This window comes from Triturus cristatus, chromosome 7 (assembly GCF_964204655.1).
Source record: "Triturus cristatus chromosome 7, aTriCri1.1, whole genome shotgun sequence".
Classification (NCBI taxonomy): domain Eukaryota; kingdom Metazoa; phylum Chordata; class Amphibia; order Caudata; family Salamandridae; genus Triturus; species Triturus cristatus.
Window position 1 is genome coordinate 1,659,311,081 of NC_140590.1, and position 25,378 is coordinate 1,659,336,458.

The following is a 25,378-nucleotide window of genomic DNA, read 5'->3' on the forward strand; positions in this document are numbered from 1 at the left end:
TGCACTACGTTGCGACACATTTACAGCGTGACGCATCTAGGAAGATGCGTCACATTGTAAATCCCTGCGCCACATTATACCTGCGTCATTGTATACCTCAATACACCTACAGGAGGGTTTAAATGCGTGTGAATGGGCCTTGTTACAGTTGCCTGAAATAGGAGCTAATAAAATTTTCATCTTGGAACTTCTGACCTTTTGCCTCCAACACAGTTATCTTGAATGGAAGGAGGAATTTTATTTACAGATAACTGGAACATCAATGTGTTTTTCCGGTGCTCCGGCCTACGCTAACACCTTCATGGCCAAGTTCGAGCATGATCAAATTTTTTCAGATGTACTTTGGCATTCACACTTGGTCTTTTATGCCAGATTCATCTATGCCATCTTTTTATTTTGGAATGACTCTGCAGCACAACTGGAACTTAGAATCCAGGAATTGAACCAAAAAAATTCTCGTATTCAGTTTACTCACTGCATCAGTTCAACTAGTCTATCATTCTTGGATGACAATAGATTGTAGACTGCCGTATACAAAAACCCTACGGATAGGAACAACTTGTTGTTGTTCTCCAGCTTTCATCCACCATCATTGCTACAGAACTTACCTTTCTCACAGATGTTGAGAACAAAGAGAATCACGTCTAATGATAATGTCTTGTCATCAACTTTGGAGGATTAATGTTTCGATTTCAAACAGCGAGGGTACCCATCAGTTACCTTGACTCAAGCTGTGTCAAAAATTCACAAGTTACGAAGAGAGGATTTACTTTTGCCTAAACCCAAGTTATCAGAAAATCGCATGGTTTTTGTATCCAAATATTCAACAAGATCATTCACCATCAAAAGATCATCAAAACAAGATGGGAATTGCTTAAATTTGAACCAGGTTTTAACAGATTATTTGATCAAGAACCCTTGTTCGCACACACGAGGAGGAGAAACATCAAAGAAATGCTCACTCACGCAACTATGCTCACTAAACAGACACTGGTATGCACAAGTGTTACAACTGTGTCAACTGTAACAACGTTATACCTCGTCATATGTCATCTACTGAATCAAATGTCCTTGTGGTTTATTATACGTAGGCAAAACCGAACGCAAAATTAAGGTCAGAACCACAGAACACAAGAGTACAATCTGAACTTGAAGTTTAAAATCACATCTAGTGACACACTGGCTAGAACATCAGCAGACCATTGCACAACTGAGATACACGATTTTAGAAATGTTAATCTGTAATACTGGCAGAGACAATGCGAAATTACTTTCTCAACATGAAGTGTGGTGGATTAAGTCATTGCAGACGATGATCCCTGGAGGTTTAAATGATAAACTTGATATGTCCTGTTTTTTCTCATACTCCAGGCTGCTCGATGTTCGTTCTTTGAAGTGGATATTTTCAACTGTACTTCACCAATTTACTATGTAGTTTTTAGAGGATATTTTCAACTGTACTTCACCAATTTACTATGTAGTTTGTAAAATGTGTCTTACTAATGGAAAAACTCCAATTAACTTTCACCTTGATGTTGTCACCATTTTTTTTATTCATAACTTTTTTTGTTTTTACTTTTGTCTGCGTCTGCTCTCACGTTATGCAAATGCCCAGTTTTACATAAGTTTTCAATGGAGTATTCCCATTGTCATTCGGAAAATATTCCTTTGATTAGTTCCACGTGTGCATTGGTGTCTTGTGCAGTTCATGAATAGTGTAGTACCGGACATTGTACACATGGGAGGGAATCAAGAGTATATGATTAGATTGCAGGTAAATCTGTCCATCATAGATTTTCTTAGATTTCGGTAGGCATTGGCAGTATTCACGCTCATTTAGTAGTCATTTTTTGTGTGATACTATTTACCACTCCAAGATGGTGCCCCTGCTTGCGGTGATCCGAGCATGGGTCTCAGTTGTATTCGGGTCCGTTATTCACCTCGATGTTTAGTGTGGGGATTTAAATTTAGCGTTCGGCTTCCGGTAGTCAACATGTCGAACGGCAGGGAGTTTGCGGTTCTACTTTCTTAGGCCAGAATCCAGGTTAGTGTGGGGGATCCACGAGCTCTTGGATCATTTCTGTCATTAGACATTTGTTATGTGAGCGTTATTAGCTCACTCAGCTGTTGTTGTTGTAGCGGTTGTTTGAAAGTCTGGTGGTAGACAACTTGCGGTGACCCCGATCTAAGTTAGTAGCTAGGCAAGGGCGGGGTTTTCAGCTCCTTATACTCTTAAGAACCATACATCGGTTGTGTGTGTTCTATGCCGTTTATTTAGCTGATTTTTTTTTTCAGAGATACAGTTATCAAAGTGACAGTGTTAACAGCAGAGCTTTGGATGCGTACCTAGGATGTTAATCTTTCAGTTTCATGCCCCACAATTGCAGGTAACGCTGTAATATTGAGGGTATATTATGGAGTAACAAGTTGTGCACGCCCAAAGTGTATCAGACTCATTGTTGCTATTGTTATTCGATACAGGGTGCCTGTTTTTAACACATAGGTCTATCGCTTACGAGTTATTGACTCTGGGAGCCATCGTTTTATCTGCTACCCGTCTCAGGAATAAGTGTTTCAACTATAATAGACACTTTGAGAGGTAACTATTTCCCTGATACCATTTTTTTCGATACTGGCTTGTTTTCCTATAGTATGCTCAGAGTTGTTTTTTATTCACTGCAGCTCAGATAGCGTTCATTCTTGGATACATTATAGAGAGCGGAGTCTGATTGGCATATATTTAGGAAGCTTCTCTATAACACAATTTCAGCGTTTGCACCGGGATTTTGACAGTTTGCACCGGGATATGTTGCACTTGAGACATGTTGAAATCTTTGATGGGCCATTTCGTTTGCCTGAAGTAATCACTTTATTCTGTTATAATCACGATTTCCTCACGGGTGAGATAACATATCATTGATCTCTTCACCTTTTGATCTTGATTGATTTATTATTCATTTCCTCAGCTTACACTTCACTTGTTGCCATGTGTAAGCACATTCAGCGGGTTTCAGAATTTTGCCTCTGCTGTATGTTTTTGTTTAAAAAAAATTGAATATTATTCCTTTGTTCTTTTTAGTTTTGATGGTTTATTCGTATTTTTACAGTGGCCCCTGAAGAAGGGATGCATTAAATACCGAAATGCATTGGGCATACTTTCTGAAGAGGATCAGACATCCATGTTGATTTGTTAATCTTATCATTTTCAAAATTTGACGTTTTGTGTATTCATTCGATGATTTTGTTTTAGTCGAATCCGATAACAGAGGAAGAAAAGCCAAATAAAGGCTTCATTGTTGATTGTGTAAAACACAACACATTTGTGTTTAAATTCCATTGAAATCTGTTTATTTGTATTACATTTTGGGATTAGGTGAATCAACATACCACGCTGTGCACCCAGTATACAAGTGAACATTCACTTGCGTACATTGTGCAATGTGGGGCTGGCTGCCTCTAACTGGGTGGCACGCACAATAGTGTACCTTTGAATAGTTTATATTTTCTTGTTAGATTAGGTGTGCGCTGACTCTATTCATTCATTCTGTTCATGCACCTAGATGCGTCCTGTAAAAGGTTCCCCTGGGAGGAGCAGGCTGCAGCATGCCCTTGGATATTGCAAACTTGGGGCCTCATTTATGAGAAGTGACGCATCGCTGCATGAAAGCAGCGATGCGTCACTTCTCAGTGCGCCCTCCTTGCAACACCAATGATGCGTCATATTTATAATATGACGCATCATGTCGCAAGGAAGGACAGATACCTCAGTATAACTCACGTATCTGTTGGCGCAAAATTGGCGCATTGCTGGAGTTGTGTCGGAAACCTGACGCAACTCCAGCAATGTTCCTTTCACATGGGGCATGTGAAAGGGCCCGCGTCACCCTTACGCCTGCCATGAGGCAGGCGTAAGGTTTTGACGCATTGGCGTCCTAGAAGTGGCACAGTGAAATCTCATAGATTTCGCTGCGCCACTCCTACGACCCTTTCTTGTGGGGGTACGCCCACCCTGCATACATTATACCTGGCGCAGGTATAATGTAGCCCAGGGGTTTACGAAGTGACGCATCTACCTAGATGCGTCACTTCGTAAATATGGCGCAACATGGTGCATGTTTTACGCCACTGGTGCGTCACAAAAAGTGACGCACCTGTGGCGCAAAAGTGACGCAGGGGTTCATAAATGAGCCCCTTGGAGCTCTTCTTAATCTTCTGAAACATCTCATTCACTTGGGAACCAAAGAGAATTTCCACATCAAATGATATGTTAAGAAGGTATTGTTTTACCTCCGATTTAAACTCCAAGATGCAAAGCCATACGTGCCAGCAGTGCAGGATGTTGGTGTTGACACTGTGATAAGCAGTATCTGCGGCATTCAATGTGCAATGGATTTTCAAGTTGGAAATTATCTTTACTTCCGCAACTTGCTGCTCATTCCTCTTACAGGATGTGTTTGGGAGGTAATGTAGTAGGACCTCCATATCCTCCCAATGGTACCAGTTGTATCTTAACTCTAACCCCACCAAAGTGGCAATTCGTGATTGTATGCATGAGCCAACTGCTATAAACTTGCCAGAAGCTTTGAGATGCTTACTTTCTATATCCGGGGCATGGAATGCATATCCTGTACCATGGGAGGAGACCCACTTACCTGCAGTACAGATCATGAAGGAGTCAGGTGAGACCAGTCCTCTGTTTTACAGAGAATTGCTAGGAGAGACTTTAAACGTTTTTACTACCCGTGGTGTGAAAACCTTGGCTCTGACCAGATGCTTAAAGTAGTCAGAGGCTGCCTTGAGCATGTCCTTGGGCACTGGGAGGAACTGGACAGTGTGTTCCGCCTTGGCAAGGGTCTCTACAAAAAGTCATTCTCATATTGTAGGATATGCATGTCAAATATGTGGTGGCAGGCTTCCTCTGAACAACTATGTGATATACAGTGATATCACCAGGAGGAGATGGTGTGCTGGGTAAGGCTCAAGGAATGGTTCGTCTGCTAGGTCATTGTTGCAGTAGTTTCAGAGGCCACCCCCATTTCCTACCCCACCAGGCTGGTCATAAGGGTCCCCCTCCCGAAATAGGCTACCTGGATCAGAGAATGTATGGATTGACCTTTCAGGAGAGTCTAGTGGAGGTTCAGATGGTAGTGAATATGGCCGTGGTGGTGAATGCCTAGGTTTGGGGAATGAGGAGGTGAGTTTGTAGCCTTGTCTAAATGCCTTATAGGAACTGTGTACAGAGATGCATAAAAGGCAAGATCCTCCTTGAAAGTTAGTATCCACTTATTTGGAATCAGAGGCAGGATGGTAGATGGTTTCCCAGGTGGTGGATTATACAGACATCTTGCCAGTCTCTTGGTATATGAACAGCTGATTTTGCCTGGAATTGAGTTCCTCTGCTAGTCTCTTGAGGATTGATGCCTCAGATCCTTCTGACCTTGACGTCAAAGGGGCACTTGGCATCGACTTAGCGCTCAGTTTGATTTCGGATTGTGATTGTGAATATGGAGGCTGAGTGCCCTTTGGATTTGAGGGTGTTGATGAGTGTAAAGGCTCAACTCCCTATCTTTGTAGCTTGTTTGGCTCCGAAGCCATTTCTCGATGCTGACCGGAGCCCACGGGCAGTGGTGGGATGGAATTTGGGGCCTCATTCTTACTAATGGAAGTAGTGCCCTGTAGGGCATTTGGGTGAGCAGGGTTTCACCTCATGGCTCAGTGTGGGGGAAGTTCTCAAAGCCTCTTCATGCGTGGCCCAGTACCTTCAAACACTGAAGGCAAGCCCTCCTGATCTTCCTCAAAGGTGCTTAAGGACAATGAATCAGGAGTGGGCGATAGTTAGGCTGCCTGGAAGGGCCTGCCTCTTTCTCCTCGATGCAAGCGGGCATTTTGCTGAAGATGTTGGGCTTCTCATAGGATGACTGGCGTCTCAAAGGACTACCTCTGCTGTATCTTCAATTGCGCCCAGTGCTTTTCTCTTAGGTACCTCAAAGTTTTTCCCGAACGAAAGGCGAAGCAGAAGTCATAGGCAGACTTATTATGGCTAGGGAGAGGCAAAGGCTGCAAACACCATGCTGATCAGCCCACAGATACTTGGTGTTGCACTGTGAATGGAATGGTTGTGCAGTGGCAATTCTACAAATCTCAAGGGGCTCTCAAGCTAGTTCTGCCCTGGCATTGGAAGACTATCTTTTCCAGCAATGAAGTGGGAACCTTCAGAGGAAGCTTTAGGTATTTTCAATTTCATTACCTCTGAATACAAGAAGTTGGAGAGAATTACGTTGAAGTAGCAAAATGATGGAGGAAAATATAATAGTCATAGAACGATAAATACACTGAACTAGAAGGTGCAGAAAAAAGAATAGCGGGGTGAGGAGGGAATAATTAAAAAATGAATACAGGATCCACCCTGTTAAATACGTATATATATATCACCTACTAGTTATAGTCAGGACATAGTTTCCATAGGAAAAGCATTTTTTCTTTTCCCAATAACCTTGGCGCTGGTTGACGAACCTTCACGCAATATTCAAAACAAGTGGCCCGCTCCGGTCAGCTTCTGTCTTGAAAGTTTCGGGGTGATTCGTCAATCGGGGGCTGAGAAAACAGGGGGGTCCCAAAACGAGTTTTCACCATGTTAATTTCCACATGAAACTAGACAAAGCTACAGCCCGAACTGCTGAACGGAATTATACCAATTTTGGCTGGCCCCAGGTGGAATACTGTGCTTTGGATTCAATTTGGGCATCTGAACCGCCGCTTATGGACTCTGTTGACATATTCAGGTTGTGGCTTATACAAAGCTAGAGTGCTTCACCATATGTGGGACACTCACAGTGTTTTCGTTTTTAATCCAGCGGCAGGCGAGGGGATGTACAGGCACAGTTATTACGGCTGCCAATTAACATTTTTGGCAATGGGAGAGCCATAGACATTGCATTAGGCAATAAATAATGAAAACGGTGACGCCCCATTGCCGGCCCTTCATTGGCCAAGGATCCACCAACCATATGGCAGAACCATTTAAATGACTGTGTCGTTTTATTGACGGCTTTTCCGCACGGATGACGGCAAGAGCCAGAAACACGTCTGCGGATGTTTTACAGCCGACACACACCCCTTGAGAGCACCGGACCTTGGAAGTACCATGAACTCCTTGTTTTTGCTGATATATATATATATATATATATATATATATATATATATATATATATGCGGATTTCCTATGGAAAAGGGGTTCTAACTATAACTACCTACTGGCGACCGCCAGTAGGTAATATATATATATATATATATATATATATATATATATATATATATATATATAATTAGGAAAAGCGTTTTTTCTTTTTGAAAGTTTTGGGGTGATTCATCAAGCGGGGGCCAAGAAAAAAGGGGGATCCCAAAACGCATTTTCCCCATGTTAATTTCCATAGGAAACTTTAGACAAAGCTACAGCCAGAACTGCGGAACGGAATTACACAAAATTTGGTAAAAAGGTAGGTCTTGGTTCAGAAAGAGCCCTTTTTTAAAATGGTGTAAATCCGTTCAGTAGTTCCTGAGAAATTGGAAAAAGAAAAAGTTTCGATATCTGAGCACCGAGGAGGGTTCGCGAACCCTCCCGGGCACGAGCTACACTCTGATTGGCTGCCAACAATCCAAACCAAGAAGTGTTGGCAGCCATCTTGTGACTCGGTAGAACTGAGTCACAAATAAACAGTAAAACAAATATACAAAACAAGAAAAGGGGGCAGGGTAGAAACACCCTGACCCCCTAGGCCTGCTCAGGGGGTCCCACAAGGACCTCCAGGGCCACAAAAAGCATTTTTTTTAAAATAATTTTGGCGGAATTCACGTTGGGGTCGCGAATCCAGCCGAAATTATAAAAAAATGAAGGGCGGTCTCCCGTGCTTCATTTTAATGAGGCCCCCGGGAGGGCCAGGTCCCGGAGGCATTGTCAATAAATAATAGCGGGGGACCCCCGCAGCCCCGGGGACCGCCACCTCTCCAGGGCTATGCTCATTATGTGCGGGGGCACGCGGCCCCCATGCAGACCCGGGGACTGCCACCTCCCAGGGGCTTTTTCAAAAAACTAATGCGTGGGGGGGTCCCACCCACCACGCTGCCCCCGGGGCTTTGCAAACATTGGTACGGGGGCCGCGCGGCCCCCCTCCTGGAACTGTTGATGGCCCTGGGGACTACCACCCCCCCAGGGCCGGCTCCTGCAGTGTCCCAGGGTGCCCACCCCCGGGACACTGCTGTGTGCTATGGCAGAGCGGGTGCCATGCAGCTCCCGCCCAGCCATAGCAAACACTGCTTTGCTTCATTGAAGCGAGAGCAGGGAAACCTGCTCTCGCTTCAATGAAGCAAAGCAGGATTGCTTTTCCACAAGGGGAGCTGCATGTCAGCAGCTCCCCTTGTGGAAAAGCAAGGCTGGCTCCCGCAGGAGCCCCAATGCCCCCACGGTCCCCAATGAAAGGGCCGGCCCCGGGGGATGGGGTCCCTGGGCCCAGAAGGGGCCCGGGAGGGGGGCCATGTGGCCCCCCTTCATCAATAAAATAAACAATTACATTAAAAAAAGAGGTACAGCCCAGGTCCCTGGGGCTAATAGAGACCTCAGGAGGGGGGGGGCCAAGCAGCCGCCCTCCTTAAAAAAATATTACAAAATAATAAATAAATATATGGCCATGCCCTGGGGGATGGGGTCCCCGGGGCAGAAATTGGCCTCGGGAGGGGAGGTCATGCGGCCCCCTTCCCATTAATTTTTTTATTTTATTTCAAAATAGGGGTCAGGCCCTGGGGGATGGGGTCCCCAGGGCCCCAAAAATGAGAAATGAAGGAGGCCACACAGCCCCCCTTCTGGAAAAAAAAAGCTGGCATTGCGCCGAGGCCCTGCCCCCTTCCTGCAGCACGCTGCAAACGCGCCCCCTGGCACGTTGTAAGTTGGGAAATTAATTTCCCCTAAATACTGAGGGTCACTGGGGGCCAACTAGCCCACCAGGTACCTCTAGTATGCGTCAGAGAACTGCGTTGCAGAGAGGTGGTCCAAGACCACGCCCCTTTTTAAACCACTCTGCAAACGTGGCTTCTGGTGCAAGGCTGGTGGGGCGATGAGGTCCTCTTGTGCCCTGAGGACCTCAGGACACAAGTGGACTTCATCCTCTGAGCAACAGTGTGCCAGAAGCCGCGTTTGCAGTGTGGTGTAAAAAGGGGCGTGGCCTCGGAACACCTCTCTGCAACGCAGCTCTGTGGCGCTTACTGGAGGTATCTGGTGGGTTACTTGGCCACCAGGGACCTTCAGGATTCAAGGAGACTTAATAGGAATGTTACAGTTAGAAATTAGCATTTAAAAAACCGGGAATCTCGCAATGCACTGTAAGAAATGTATATATCATGGCGAACGAAGCTAGCATAGGCTCTACTTGTCCTGCGCAGGGTAGTAATAGCCACAGGATTTGGAAATGTGCCCTCCTGGCTAGGTCTCGCTGGACTCCCGTTAAAGACTAGACTGCACTACCAGCTACACTTGTTATATCTGATTCCCAGGCTTGTGTGAGCACGTCTACAGGCACGCTTTGGGGTGACAGGCACGCTAGGTGTGATACACTGAGCCGGGGTGCGGCTGACGGGGCAATGTTACAGGTGTTTCAACGAGTGTGCATGTTAGGGAGATGGGGGGGTGTAATGTCCGGAGGGCGGGGGGAAGACTCTGTGTATAGAGTATACGGCTGGACCTATGTAGTGAGGTATATGAGATATGCTCGATTTTATTGCACTTGCCTTATGAAACTATGCTTTTTCTGCTGCCGGCCACGGTGGTTGTAGGCACACAGCTGTGTATTCTGACTAATCTCACCTCTCAATAAATAAAAAGTTGGTTACAAAAAAAAAACCTTAGAAATTCACTGAAAAAGCTATAGGATTGAAGCACATTATAATTGGAAATTTTCGTTTAAAAAACCATTGAAATTCACTGAAAAACCATAGGTTTCAGGGACGTTATAGTTAGAAATTAGCATTTAAAAAACCATTGAAATTCACTGAAAAAAAGATAGGTTTCAGGCACGTTATAGTTAGAAATTAGCATTTAAAAAGCCTTACAAATTCTCTAAAAAAAAACATAGGTTTCAGGAACATTATAGTTAGTTGGACATTTCACTCGTACACAACCATAGAAATTCCGCGGTTATAGTTAGTTCAGCTAAATATAACTCGCGCCCCCGCAATGCACTGCTGATGACGTCACATATTACATCATTCATGACATGGTCAGTGACATCACTGATGACATCTCAAATGACATCCCTGATGACATCACTGGTGACATCATCCACATGAACATCTGATGCACCTCCTCACACTCTAATATAACCTTTGATACACCCACTGTAAAATACAGACTACCATTTTCGAAACCATCAACATGCCAATACCAGTTACTACATATTCCTTGGTCTACACACACATCCACTCATTCACCCATACAACCACTCATACATGCACTCATCAATACAACACTATCATATGCACTCATACACCTATACAGACACTCACACACCACCACTCATCCAGAGTTACTGACACACCTAGTCCGTCATGCAAAGAATCAATCACACTTCCATTTACTGACCTATAGAGTTATAGACACAACACATCACTTATTCAAGCAGAGACAAACGCATACTTACTCTCTTATACAATCACTGATACAAGTACACACTCATCCATACAGTCACTCTCACAATCACTGACTCTCACGTACAGTCATTTATATACTCAAACTCTCACATACACTGCCTTTAACATATGTAGTTACTTGGACATGTACCACTGGGACATCCATTAACTCACAAACATACGCATACACACACTCACCCACCCATACAGCTGTTTCCACATGCACTCTTGAACCCATACACCCAGTGAATCAACCACTCAAGCATCTATGCAAAGAGTCACACACCTCCCACCCACCCACACACATGCTCAGGCACCCATACAAATACTCAGGCAACCAATCGATAACCCATATGGACACTCATGTAGCTACTGACCAACCCATGCAGCAGCTTATACAACAACAGACAGACTGATACAGACATTCACACAGTTAAGTCACTAACCCATGCATTCAGTAAGACACATGCAATCACTCACTTAAACAGTCAGTCACGCACCTACTAAATCCTCCATCCAGACACTTATACACCCACTCATTCTTCAATACACCTTTGCATTTATATAATACATATTTAAAATTTAAAGAAACACACAGTCACTGGATGATGTCATCAGTGATGTCACCAGTGATGTCATTTGAGATGTCATCAGTGATGTCACTGACCATGTCATGAATGATGTAATATGTGACGTCATCAGCAGTGCATTGCTGGGGCGCGAGTGATAGTTAGCTGAACTAACTATAACGGCAGAATTTCTATGGTTTTGTACGAGTGAAATGTCCAACTAACTATAATGTCCAAGAAACCTATGGTTTTTTCAATGAATTTGTAAGGTTTTTTAAATGCTAATCTCTAACTATAACGTGCCTGAAACCTATGGTTTTTTCAGTGAATTTCAATGGGTTTTTAAATGCTAATTTCTAACTATAACTTCCCTGAAACGTATGGTTTTTTCAGTGAAAAAATATATGTATATTATCTACTGGCGGTCGCCAGTAGATAGTTATAGTTAGGACCGAGTTTCCATAGGAAATCTGGAAATTCTATTTTGAATAACTTTGGCGCCGGTTGACGAATCCTCGCGAAATTTTCAAAACTAATGGGGCGCTCCGCTCAGCAACTACCCTGAAAGTCTCGGGGTGAATCGTCAAGCCGGGGCTGAGAAAAAAGGGGGGTCCCAAAACGCGTTTTCCCTATGCATTTTCCCATAGGACCTTTTGTCGAAGGTACAGCCCGAACGGCTGAACAGAATTACTTGAAATTTGGCAAAGAGGTAGTCCTCAGGTCAGGGATGTGCCTTTTGCATATATGGAGTCAATCTGTTCAGTAGGTCCTGAGAAAATTACAGTTAAAAGTACATAAATATCTATAGGCGCGCACCGTGAGCGCACCGTGCGCGCACGGTGGGCGCACCTTAACGTGCGCGAGCGTAATTCTGATTGGTGGTTACATGTCAATCAACGTTCGAATCGGTCGAAATCAGGAAGTGTCGGCCGCCATTTTGTGTGTTTTGTGTGTGACAGTGAAAAAGAAAGGTGGAGAACGTGAAAAAGGGGCAGGGTAGAGAGTTCCTGATGCCCTAGTCTTTGTCAGGGGGTCCCTGAAGGACCCCGAAGGGTGAAAAAAACATTTTTTTTTTCAAAAAATCACGGGGTGCGCGCACGTTGAAAAACCTTAAAAAAACAAAATATATATATATATATATAAAAAATATAATAAAACATACATAACTTAGCATTTAAAAAACCTTACAAATTCACTTAAAAAACCATAGGTTTCACACATGTTATAGTTAGGAATTAGCATTTAAAAAACCTTGCAAATTCACTTAAAACACCATAGGTTTCACACATGTTATAGTTAGCTGGACATTTAACTCGTAAAAAACCATTGAAATTCCCCCGTTATATATATATAGAGGAGCCTAGCCTGCAACAGAGATGGCCGCCTGAGCCCTCGGCTCCGCCGACTCGTCCGCTTCCCTCCCGTACCGCTTCTTCTCCTGATTGCGGAATCGTGCCTGTTGTGCGGTAACGGGTCTGGGAGGCGACGCTGCATCCGATGGTAGGCTCCCCGTCGTTCCTCCTGCACCGGGAATGAAGAAATGCCCTGAACTCCTGCAGACGGCTGCTGAGTGGGTCCGGTCCTTTGTTCTCGGCAGCGTCCGGCTGGAAGGCAACAGCAGCGGCCATTACATGAGAATCTGAAACCGCCGGCGAGACACGACAAACCACCGAGATCCTCAGAAGTGGCGCAACAGTTTCTTTTGGAGTCTCGCCGCTACGTTGCTTTACTACCACCGATGCAACAAATGTATCCCCCCTTTTTGGAAGTTTCTCTTTGATTTCTCGCTACGTAGTGTAATGGAAGGGGCCATTTGTATTGAGTGATCGGCGCTTATACACGGCGCCTGGTTGGACCGTCACTGTGCTGTCCCTGTGCGTGGCGCTGGACTAGAGGTTGCTGCCCTGTCCCCGTGGTTTGGCCCTGTCTTTCTGGGAGCTGACCTACTAAACAACGCCCGGACATGTATGCTAAAGACTGGGCTCGAGGGTCGCCATACGCTTGCGGATTCCGGGGACAGGGAGCTGGCATCTCTTCCTCTCACGTTATGCCCGTGAGCATCGGCGACGTCCTGGAAGCTTTGGCTGCTATGCGAGCTGCTTTTTGTTCCAACGCCCGTGACCTGGAGCGCCGGTTGGACGACGCTGTGCCCGTTCTCTCCTTGGCTGACCGGACGGGCGGCTGTGCGCGGAGCGGATCGCCGAGCCCAGGACTCGGCAGTCGTGTGCAGCCTCTCCGGGGAGACGTAGAGGAACTGACTGTGAGTGCACTTAACATCACCGCCGCTCGGACTGTCGCAACTATGGAGGACACAGTGCATTCTATATTTGGACGGAAACTAGAAGTTCGCCGTCGGATGCCAGGACTACCACCGCCAGCGGGTGCTGCTGACAAGATTGCTCTGCTTACTTTGAACATGTTGCCCGGGAGTGAGTTGCCTAATTTCGGTGGGCTATCACTGTACGCCTGCCCGTACTGCACTCTTGGGGATAACACTGTCCTGCTTTGGATGGCGATTACTGGCTGTTGCCATCTCTCTAGGTGGTCACATCGGATGCTCTTCCTACTCTACGGGGCTACGCCGCAACTGCACTTTGCTGGCGCACTGGAACGTAGGGGTCAGGGTTGAGTTTGTCTTTTTCTTGCCTTGATACCGGTCACTACATTCCTGGGACTGTGCTGGACTGACGAGGAAGCTGGACTTTGGGTATGGTTTGCATAGGGGTCCGGGAAGCGATGGCCGGATACACTCCTGTAGATTATTTTTGTTATCATGGGTTGGCCCTCCTCCGTTGATAAATGTTTTGCACCGTTCTGGCGAGTGGGGCAGCCGGGGACCTAGTTTTCTCTGAGTGACCGGGACATGTATCGGTGGTGCTAGAAGACTATTGCGGGGGCTTACGCTTATCAATCATGGCTTGAAGATTCCTTGTTGATATTTTGGATGTTTCGGTTGGGTGTTGCTGCCTTACTTACCCTGCGCGCTGCTGCTGTGACCCCAGTTTTCTCGTCATATTGGGCATGTTATTATTATTGGGTGTCAGACTACTGTTGCTATTATTGGTGCGAGATGGCGGAGCTGGGGGACGAATAGTGGGCTCCTCCCCACCTTTCTCAATTTTATGAGAGTCTTAGGCTTCTATCCTTTTCTTACTTTCTATATTTCGGGACTCCTTTTCTTGGGCGACAGGCACACTGCTAGGGGGGGACAGGCCGTAGCCAGCTGCAGGGGTGCAGGGTGGGGGGTACTTGGGGGGTGGGGTTGCTTTCTTTTTTGTTTTTCTTTTTTGTTCTATGGGCCTTCTATTCTTTGTCCTTTTTCCTTCCCTGGGGTTTAGACGTTCCTTTCTGGGTGCCACGCAGCGACTCTGGTGTTTTCTTCTGCTATAAGATTATCTATCCTGATTGTCCAACACCAGTATTGACTTGTTGTGCTACGATATCCTGCTTATGTCTATCCTACAAGGAAAACTTTTAAAACTAGACCTCAGTCCTTCTGTAATGTATCCTCTGTGCTTTCAGTAAGTTGTAATGTACCGTATGTGTGAGCCCCCAGGGCTCTTTGTTGATTTGTATTTGTTTTTTCTCTCAATAAAGGTCTTTCAAAAAAAAAAAATAAAAAAAAAAAAAGAAATTCCCCCGTTATAGTTAGATCAGATAACTATAACTCGCGCGACCGCCACTCTATCACAAGGATGATGTCATCAGTGATGTCATGAGTGATGCCACTAACCATGTCATGAGTGATGTAATATGTGACGTCATGAGCAGTGGATTGCGGGCGCGCGAGTTATAGTTATATGAACTAACTATAACGGGGGAATTTCAATGGTTTTTTACGAGTGAATTGTCCAGCTAACTATAACATGTGTGAAACCTATGGTTTTTTAAGTGAATATATATATTCACTGAAAAAACCATAGGTTTCACACATGTTATAGTTAGCGGAAATTTTACTGATAAAAAACCAATGAAATTGCCCCGTTATAGTTAGTGCTGGCAACTATAACTCACGCGACCGCAATCCTCTGCTGATGCTAATACTGTATTTAGACACTTATTTGCCCATGTCTTCTTCCATACATTTTTAGCTATACATATATTACAAATATTTTTTTTTCATAAAGACACATATGTCATCAGCAGAAGATTGCGGTCGCGTGAGTTATAGTTGCCAGCACTAACTATAACGGGGCAATTTCATTGGTTTTTTATCAGTAAAATTTCCGCTAACTATAACATGTGTGAAACCTATGGTTTTTTCAGTGAATTTGCAAGGTTTTTTAAATGCTAATTCCTAACTATAACGTGTGTGAAACCTATGGTTTTTTCAGTGAATTTGTACGGTTTTTTAAATGCTAAGTGACTTTACGCCATTCGTGGCGTGCGCGCCCACTTAACGCAGTTCGTTCCGTGCGCGCACCGTGCGCGCACAGTGAGCACGCGGTGCGCTTCGCGCACCGCGCACCCACTTTACGCAGTTAGTGCCGTGCCCACGTTACGCTAGATGGGCCATGTACGCACGATGCGCTTCGCGCACCGTGCGCACATGGAGGACATATTATGCGCTTCCTTGTGATAGGTAATCTGTTGAAATTTTTTGGGAAAATTTTCTGTGCTCTGATAAGCCATGCACAAATGTTGGCATTCGGCCACCATTTGCACAAGGGGTGGAGAAAGTGTGGATAGTGTTTTTTTTATTTTTATTTTTTTACCGTACGCTTACGGTAAGCGTACGGTAAGCGTACCCCGCGAAATTGCCGAAAAAAAAATAATGCCGTTTTTGCTCTTGGGGGATGTTTGGGGACTCCCTCAACATGACTATGTGAGAGGGAGTTGTCAAAACATCCCCGTAACATGTTTTTGGCCATCATGTTTGATACATAACACTCAGTGCGGTAGACAAAATGGCGGACGCCGCTTCCTGGTTTCTGCCGATTCGAATGTTTACTAAGATCTAAGAGCCAATCAGAATCGCGCTCGCGCACGCCACCGTACGCTTACCGTAAGCGTACGGTAAGCGTACCGTAAGCGGGCTCAGATATATATATTGATTTAAAGGCTATTTTCTCAGAATCTACTGAACAGATTTACACCAAACCTACAAAAGGCACTTCCTTGACCTAGGGACTACCTCTCTGCCAAATTTCTAGTAATTCTGTTCAGCCGTTCGGGCTGTAGCTCGTTCTAAAGGTCCTATGGAAAAATGCATGGGAAAAACGCGTTTTGGGACCCCCCTTTTATCTCAGCCCCCGCTTGACGAATCCCCCCGAGACTTTCAGGGTAGGAGCGGAGCGTAGCGCCCCACCTATTTTGAGAAATTCGCGAGGATTCGTCGACCGGCGCCAAAGTTATTCAAAATAGAATGTTGAGGTTTTCCTATGGAAACGTGGTCCTAACTATAACTACCTACTGGCGACCGCCAGTAGGTAATATATATATATATATATGTATATATATGTATATATATATGATGGATACAATTAAAGAAGGAATACATGCTTGTATATAGAGCAACTTTGCCATCTAGAGGCTAACAAAAATTAACTTCATAATAAAACAATGTTATTAACCCCTCCGTTGCGTGCGTCAGCCAACGGCCATCGTGAGCACTACCTCCGTAGTGCCGTGCACGTCCATAGGCCGATGCGGCCCCGCCCGCACACGGAAACGTCTGCACCGCGGCAGATTCTACGCCAAGCTTAAAGGGTTAAACTGATGTTAATGCGCAAACATAAATACAAGCAGTGGTAATGCCAACAGGTCTGGCATATAAACGAGAGCTCTGTCACTCACCCTTGCACACAGCTGCCAGTCAGCCACCTACCGACTCATTTTTTATTCTCCCACTTACACAACCACAATAAAAACACACACTAAACAACATATGAACGATAAATAAAAAAAATAAAAGTAGAAACAAGAATATTTGTTCCTGTATAAACATGGCAAACATATGCCTGCAATATCAAATAAAAACAGTTGGCCGTACTGCAATGCTATTGTACATATTGAATTGTTGTTTTAAAGTTCCATCAAGGACATCATGTTTAAAACCAACATATTGGCCACCTTGGGACGGTAAAATACAATAAGTTACTTACCTGTAACTGTGTTTATCATGTATTGGTATCTTTCTTAGATTCATATGCTTGAATCATTCCCCGTCGTCGAGATGGGAGTAAAATGGGACTCCCATCTCGACAACCGGGAATGATTCAAGCATGTGAATCTATCAAAGATACCTCAATACTGGATAACAGTGAAAAACTATAGACAATACCATTCCGAGATGGTCACCTGGTTTAGAGGCAGTGGCACTTTGGTATGCAACACACTGCATATGAAATGAACGACAAGCAAGGGGCCCACTAGCACTGTCTGGTGAAGAAAATAAGTTACTTACCTGTAACTACGGTTATCCAGTATTGGTATCTTTCACAGATTCACATGCCTGAATCATTCCCAGTTGTCGAGATGGGAGTCCCACAGTAGAATATTCAAGCAGTGCCTTAAATACTTCATAGGCTAAAATGGCCCAAGGCCATCTAACAGTAGCCTATGTATTTCGCTCACTCTCCTTGCAGAAGTAAGAGTGAGCAAGAGGGATACCGTCCATGTGAGAAATTCAAGTTCCGCCTTGAGAATCAGTTCAAACGGTTGTCTCATCAACTGCGCCAATACCACATTGAGCTTCCACTCCGGAGGAGGCGCACACACTGGGGGAAATGCATGGAAAATACCTCTCAGGAACTGCTTTATAACACTAGATGCACAGAGAGAAGGAATTTGAGGAGATTTCCTATAATGGGAAATTGCAGCCAGGTGAACCTTTACTGAAGATAAAGTGAGACCTGATTTAACCAGAGAGAAGAGATACAGCAAAATCTGTTCAGCAGGAGCTTGGAGTGGGTGAACGTTATTCCTTTCGCACCAGAAACAGAATCGTCTCCATTTCAAACAATATGTTTTGCTAGTGCTTTCAGCACGGGATTTAGCAATGATCTCCCTACATTCTTGCGGTATATTTAGGTCCTTAAATTCAAGGAATTCAGGTGCCATGTGTGCAAATGAAGCAAGAGTGGGTCCGGATGGTTCACTTGAGCCTTGACTCTCGATAACATCGTTGAGGATGACAACAGGCGAATGGGTTTCGACTCCGACAGTAGAAGCAGTTCCGGGAACCAGTATTGTGTGGGCCAACATGATGCTATCAGGATCAGACGACAGCCTTCCGATTTCATCTTGGTTAACACCTGGGAATTAACGGAATGGGGGAAAAGCGTAGGCATAAATCCCTGACCATCGCATTAAAAGGGCATTGCCCCTTGACCCTGGTAGAGGGAATCTGCTGGCATAGTACTGGCATTTGGCATTCTCCTCCGTTGCGAAGAGATCCAACGCTCGTTTCCCCCATTTTCAAAATACCTTGTCCAGCTGGATTTGCTCGAGGTCCCACTCGTGACAACTGGTTTGAGACCTGTTTAATGTGTCTGCTAGGGTATTGTGCAGACCTCTGACATGCTCGGCCTATAACGAGATTCCATGGTGTGTTGTCCATTCCCATAATTCTTGCACTTCCCAAGATAGCGTAATGGATCTTGTTCCTCCTTGCTTGTTGACATAGTAAATGCTGGTCGTATTGTCCGCACGAACCAACACGGAGGAGCCTGCTATCCTTGGCAGGAAAGCTTGAAGAGATAGGAATATGGCTTTGAGCTCCAAGCTGTTGATGTGCTGCTTCCTTTGTGCCGGAGACCATATGCCCTGGATCTGCAAGTCCTGTAGATGACCACCTCAGTCCCCCATGGAGGCATCCGTTGTTGGAATGAAATCTGGGGTGCTCTGTAAGAAAGTCAGGTCCTGAACAAGATTTGTTGCCCGAAACCACCACTGTAGTGCCTTCACCATCCGTGCCGTTATTTGAATTAAATCTTTGAAGGACCCCACTTGTTGCCACTGTTTCTGCAGTTCCTCCTTAAGAGGCCTCATCTTCAGTCTGGCTAGAGGTACCAGATTTATCGCTGAAGAGCACATTCCCAGGAGCGACTTGTACAGCCGTACAGAAACAGACCCTTTTCTTGATATGGTCTTTGCAAGCAATTCCAAACGTATCCGTCTTTCCTGAGACAAGAATGCTTTGCATTGAATGGTGTCTAAGGATGCTCTCAGGAAAGATATTACTTGAGTTGGATGTAAAACCGATTTTTCTCTGTTTAGGGTTAGTCCCAACGTATTGAACAAATGATGGCAAGCTTTCGTTGCTCAATTGGCCTCCTGTGTTGTTGCTGCTTTGAGCAGCCAATCGTCGAGGTATGGAAATACCTGAAACCCCTGAGACTGCAGGGTCGCCGCTACTGGCGCCAGGCATTTTGTGAAAATCTGTGATGCAGATTTGAGGCCAAAAGGGAGCACTTTGAATTGATAGTGGGTACCAGCCACCATGAATCTTAGGAATTTCCGGTGTTTCGGATGGATTGGGATATGAAAATATGCGTCTTCCATGTCGAGCGAAGTCATGAAATCTCCTCTGTTTAAACAGCCCAGGATATCAGAGAGTGTTACCATCCTGAACGTCTGCTTTTTGAGTAACTTGCTGAGATTCCTTAGGTCCAGAATTGGTCTCCATTCTCCTGATACCCTTTTTTATTAGGAAAAAACAAGAATAAAAACCTTTTCCCTTCTAAGCGAAACGTACTTCTTCTATTGCCTCTTTGAGAACCATGGTCAAAACTTATTTCCGTAATAAGTGAAGACGAGGGGAGGGGGAATCCTGGGTGGAGTGGTTGGTGGCCACCGAATGAACTCTAAAGTGTGACCATTGGTGACTAGGTCCAACACCCAGCGATCTGATGTTATTTCGTGCCACCGTTGCACATAACTGGAACTTTTCGCACCCACGGGTAGGGAGGGAAGATGGGCTGGTACCCTGCCATGCTCATTGCTTTCTGCCTGAGTGCTGCCTTGTTGGGATGCTCGCTTATGGCCTCCCTGGTGAGAGAAACCAGCTGTAGATGGTTGACGATAAGATGAGGTGTTATAAGACTGCCGATATTGAGTTTGATATGGCTGATATTGTTGAGCCCTCTGGTATCCTCCTTTGTAATTGGTGAATCCTCGCCCTCTAGCACCTTTGAATGGTACTCTTCTGTACTGTAGAGAGCCCAATAACTTTGCAGTATCGGTATCATTTTTGATTGCCAAAAGAGCGGCATCAATGTGTTTTCCGAAGAGTGACTCACCGTCAAAAGCCATATCTAGTACTTGTGCTTGTACTTCAGGTCTAAAGGTGGTCACTCTTAGCCATCCCTGACGTCGAAGTATAGCTGCTCCAGCTAACTGTCTAAAACCAGTATTTGCCACATCGAGGGCACAGTCAATTGTCTCTGAAGCTGTAAGCTTACCCTCCAGCAGCATCTTGAGTGCATCTTGTCTGCTTTCTTCCAGGATGAGATCTATTAGCCCTGCCATGTCGGACCACATCTGGTGGTAATAGCGGCCAATAATGCCTAGAGCATTCGCTGCTCTGATTGTCACAGCTGCCATTGAAGAAAATCTTTTACCAAGAATGTCCATTCTATGCCCTTCCTTATCCGGAGGGGTAGTAATCGGGGTAGCCGGGTTTTAGATTGTCTTTGCGCAGCCTGGGAGATGACCGAATCTGCCTTAGGATGTCCGATATGCAAGACGGAGAATCATCCGGAGCCCTATACTTCTTCTCCGCACGAGGCAGTACCAGTGGAATGGACGTTGGTGTTTTCATAATCCTTATGCCCTCCTACCATATACGGTCAATGATAGGTATGGAGCGTACCACTTTCCTTGTGTCCTCCTTGAAGTCGTATAGGAAACATTCGGTTTGCTTTACTGTCATGGGCAAATGAAACCTGTTGACTGCCCTCTGCATTAAGTTGTGAAACCTCCCGATATTCTCTGGAGGAGAGTCTGACGGAAGGTGCGGAAGAGGGGATGGTGTTGGAATCACATAGTCAACCCAAGGGTCAGGAGCAGATATTGGATCTGGCAGTTCACCTTCCTCTACCTCTTCTTCCGCGGAGGAAGTGTTCTGTGCTCCAGGGTCGGCTGCCCCCGAGCCCGGAAAATTCACAGGTGTGCTAGGCGAATATGGCTCATTACATCTCGATGTATTACATTGCGTGCTTTTACAACGCTGTTGTTACAAAGACCGCGTTGTTAGTATGCTATGCATTTACATCGCAAGCCATTACAACGACTTGTACTAGGGGGCGCGCTGGACTTAGGAATAGTATTAATTACTTTTCCTATTCCAGTTTGCGCAACAGTAGGGAAGGTGTTGGATTTCATTTCCAATACCTCAGTGCCCGGTAGTGCAAGTTGGTGTAATGACTCGCGATGTAAATGCATTGCATACTAACAACGTGGTCGTTGTAACGACCGCGTTGTAATAGTAGTGCGATGTAATGACAGCGTTGTAAACGCTGTTTCCAGTGCAAGGCAATTGAGGACCTGATGTTCCTGCAGGTTCGCCCACTTGAGATACCTGATTCTCTGATTGATGTTGTGGAGGAGGAAATCTTTGTCTATAATCCACCAACAGGGCTTGAAGATCCTCGATTAATGATGGTAAATGGGCCATGGCTCTGGGGCGTGGTTCTGGTTAGAATTTAAATTGATAACTATGACGTGGCACATTCCCTTGCTGGTAATACTGAACCTCTTCCTGATAATCTTCATCCTCCTCGTCATTCTCCTGGCACTTCACATGAAGCTCAGATGGACTGTGAGCTACCCCATAGAGGCCATCATCATCATCATCCTCCTCTTCCCATACATATCCTTCCAATAGATGTGATGGAAGCAAAGGCGATACCTTGCTATAGTCTTGCATAGACGGGTGTAAGAATGTCTTTGTCACTTTAGTGACCTGAGTAATCCTCATTTATGGAGGCGTCGACGGTACAGAAATTATCTGAAAGGGTAATTCCTTCTTCGACGGTGCAGTCGTTGACGGTACTGTTATTAATAATATCTTTGTCGATGGTGTCTCCGTCGACGGTGTCTTTGTCGATGGAGTCTTCGTCGACAGACAAACCGTGGACGAGTCCTTCACCAAAGGGATCTTTGTCGACGGCATTGCAGCCGACGGAGGGGCGTTGGCTGTCTTCGCCGACGATGAAGCTCTCATCGTCAACGTGGAGACTCTGATAGAGAGAATAGGAGACTGGATCACCATCGTCTTCACCGTTGGCATCAACGATGTTACACAGATTGTCGTCGACGAGAGAGATTGTCGTCGGTGATGACTTTTTAAGGTTTTCCTACTCACAGGATCAGAAGAGGAAGCTCTAGGGCGATCTTTTCCTTCATGACAGGTGTAGAGGGCACAGATAATGCCGGTTCAGAGGCGAATTTAGCATAATTTTCCTTACCTGAAACCCTTTCCTGGGAAGGCTTAAAGTGTTTTCTTCCCTCACCTGAGGAACTGTCCTTAGATCTGGCCCTCTTGTGGGATGTTGAAGCTCTGCCCTCTTCTTCATCCAAAGAATGAGATTGGTGTTTTGTGGTTTGGAGCCACAATAACAATCTTACCTCTCTGTCCTTGAGGGTCTTGTTTGAGAAAGTGTGACAGATTTTACAATCTCTCACCTCATGCCTAGGATATAGGCAATAAATACATTCCTTGTGTGGATCATCCACATGGACCCTTTTCTTCCCACAGATTTTACAAGGGCGGAAAAGGCCTTTTTGGTCTGACATGATGTCCAGATTTGCTGAAGAAAAGAAACTGAGTAGCACTCAGGGGGACTCCCTTCCACACGACGTGCGGGGAAACTCTGAGGAGAACTTGCCTCTGCTGGGAGTATTCTGGAGGGTGCTAACAGCTGATTAGCTGGAGGTCAACATTTTGTCCTTTCTTTAAAAGGACATAGATAGGTTACTGTTAGATGGCCTTGGACCATTTTCGCCTATGAAGTATTGAAGGCACTGCTTGAATATTTTACCATGGGACTCCCATCTCGACGACAGGGAATGATTCAGGCATGTAAATCTATGAAAGATACCACAATACTGGATAAGCTGTAGAATGCGCCAAAATAGGAAAATAAGAAGAAGAGAATAAAGAAATGAAAGAGGATATTTAAAAGGAGAAAATGGAAAACTAAAGGATTTGCCCACCAGCTCTGGCACACGTTTGAAGGCAGATGTGAATATTTGATGAGACTAATGCTATCACTCACGCGGCAACAGAGCCAGTGACTCAAGTTGGCTGACCTATGCTGTATTGGATGGAAGAGAGTGCAAATGACACTCATACAGACCAATCACAGAAGAGGGCTGATCTGGTAAGAAAAAGAAAATAGAAACTGAAGATCTCAGATGTCTTGATATTACTGTCAAGCGAACCCCCAATTGAAGACTGTATCTGGTCTGAAAGGGCTAGCTCAAAAGATAAGGAAGAAACAGATGTGGCTCAGATCTAACATGGTGGAGGCCTCTAAATTGACACCAAATACAGAACCTTTTCTATTTTGTCTGATATATTTTCACTCTTAATGGAGCTCAGACTTGATGAAGAATTGCACAGACATCTGGAGAAATAGCTAAACTTGAGAACGCCAAGCTTTCAGGGGCCATGCTGATACACTGAGAGTTCCTCTTGATCTTGCTAAGCAACCGGGGAACAAGGGGGAAGTGGTGGAAAAGGGTAAGCAAAGGACCTGGAATATAAGGTTGAAAAGACTTCGCTCCTTCATCCCTAGTACCACTGTTTGCTTGCTAAGTACTGGCTGTTCTTGTTCTATGCTGTGGCCAGATGAACAAAGCATTTGTTTTCCCGCTGTTTTCGGATTTCAAATGATTTTATTAGGTATTTTCAATAGAAAAACACAAAGGAATGGTATACGGTGTACAAAGGTATAAAATTGACGTGATACATCAGCTGGGTAGAAACGTAACAGCTTCCGCAGTAGGATGAACAGGAAATATTTACACAAGCGTACACGGGAAGCGTGGATTACAATGTATTGGATGATACAAGATACTGTACACTAATGAATAATCTTCAAATAACCTATGAAATAAAGAGAAGAAAGAAATAAGATATAAAAAGAAAATATTAATAAAAAGGACCTACCCATGCTTATGTTGGGTATTGTGTCAAAGTTTGTGTCTTGGCAAAAGAGTCCTATGGAGGTAGGGTTTTCTAGGTTCAGTACGTCTGAGGTTCCGTAATGCGTTTTACCCATCCTTAACTATTGTTTATGGTTAGGAGGATATGTGAAAGGGAAGTAACCTATGAAAAGTAACTGTAGAATAATCACGGTGGTTTGTGTGTGGTGAAGTATACATCTAGTCTATCCCACATATGTCTGGTAGAGGGTTTCCAGGGAGAGTTTTGAAGAGCGATATTGTCTGCGCCCCTGAGGTGTGTAATCCAATTCATCCAGCATTTTAATGATGCCTTGTGTGTGTTCTTCCAGTTATTCAGGACAATTTTTATTGCGGATGTGACTAGGAGGTCCAAGAGGGCCTTGTCTGTATTGTTTACTGTATCAGCATCAAGGAAGCCAGTTGTTAAAGTAGAGAGTTCTTTTTTTAATTAGCAATTGAATAGTTTTGATAGAAAAGCAAATACGTTGTCCCAAAATGCTGAAACAGCTTTGCAGTGTAAGATAAGGTGAGCTAGATCACCAGTTTCTTCCTTACAGTTCTAGCAGATAGGATCATCGCGGAGATGTTGTGAGTGTAGTCGAGCAGGTGTCCAGAAGCCTTTATGAAGGAGACATAATTTTGTTTGGGATAAGACCGGGGATATTTTATTTGGGGTAGTCGAGCTCCATATTTGAGACCATTTAGTCTCGGGGAGAGGATTAGAGGAATGTAGCTCCCAGAAAGTAATAAGGTTTTTATTGAGAGTCGAGTTTTTAGGCCGGAGTAGTTTGTATATAAGTGATACTCGGTGGCCTAGCTTGTTGATCTTTGTTACAAAGTTTGGTAGTGATGGAGGTGAGTTATGCATTTTGGCTTTTGATAATGCTGCCCTGACCTTTAGGAAATTGCAAAATTCCATATTGTCTAAATTATAATTAGATTGGAGTTCCTTAAAGGTAATTGGGTATGAGGAGCTTTCTAGCTGTTGGAGGAAGAAAATC

The 25,378-nt window shown here is 44.8% G+C and overlaps 1 protein-coding gene across 1 annotated transcript in view; it reads right to left on the reverse strand.

Annotated features, from left to right (window-relative positions):
• Positions 1-25,378, reverse strand: part of LOC146812650 (solute carrier organic anion transporter family member 4A1-like) — a 542,408-nt gene that overhangs the window by 55,841 nt on the left and 461,189 nt on the right. The window lies entirely within an intron of this gene.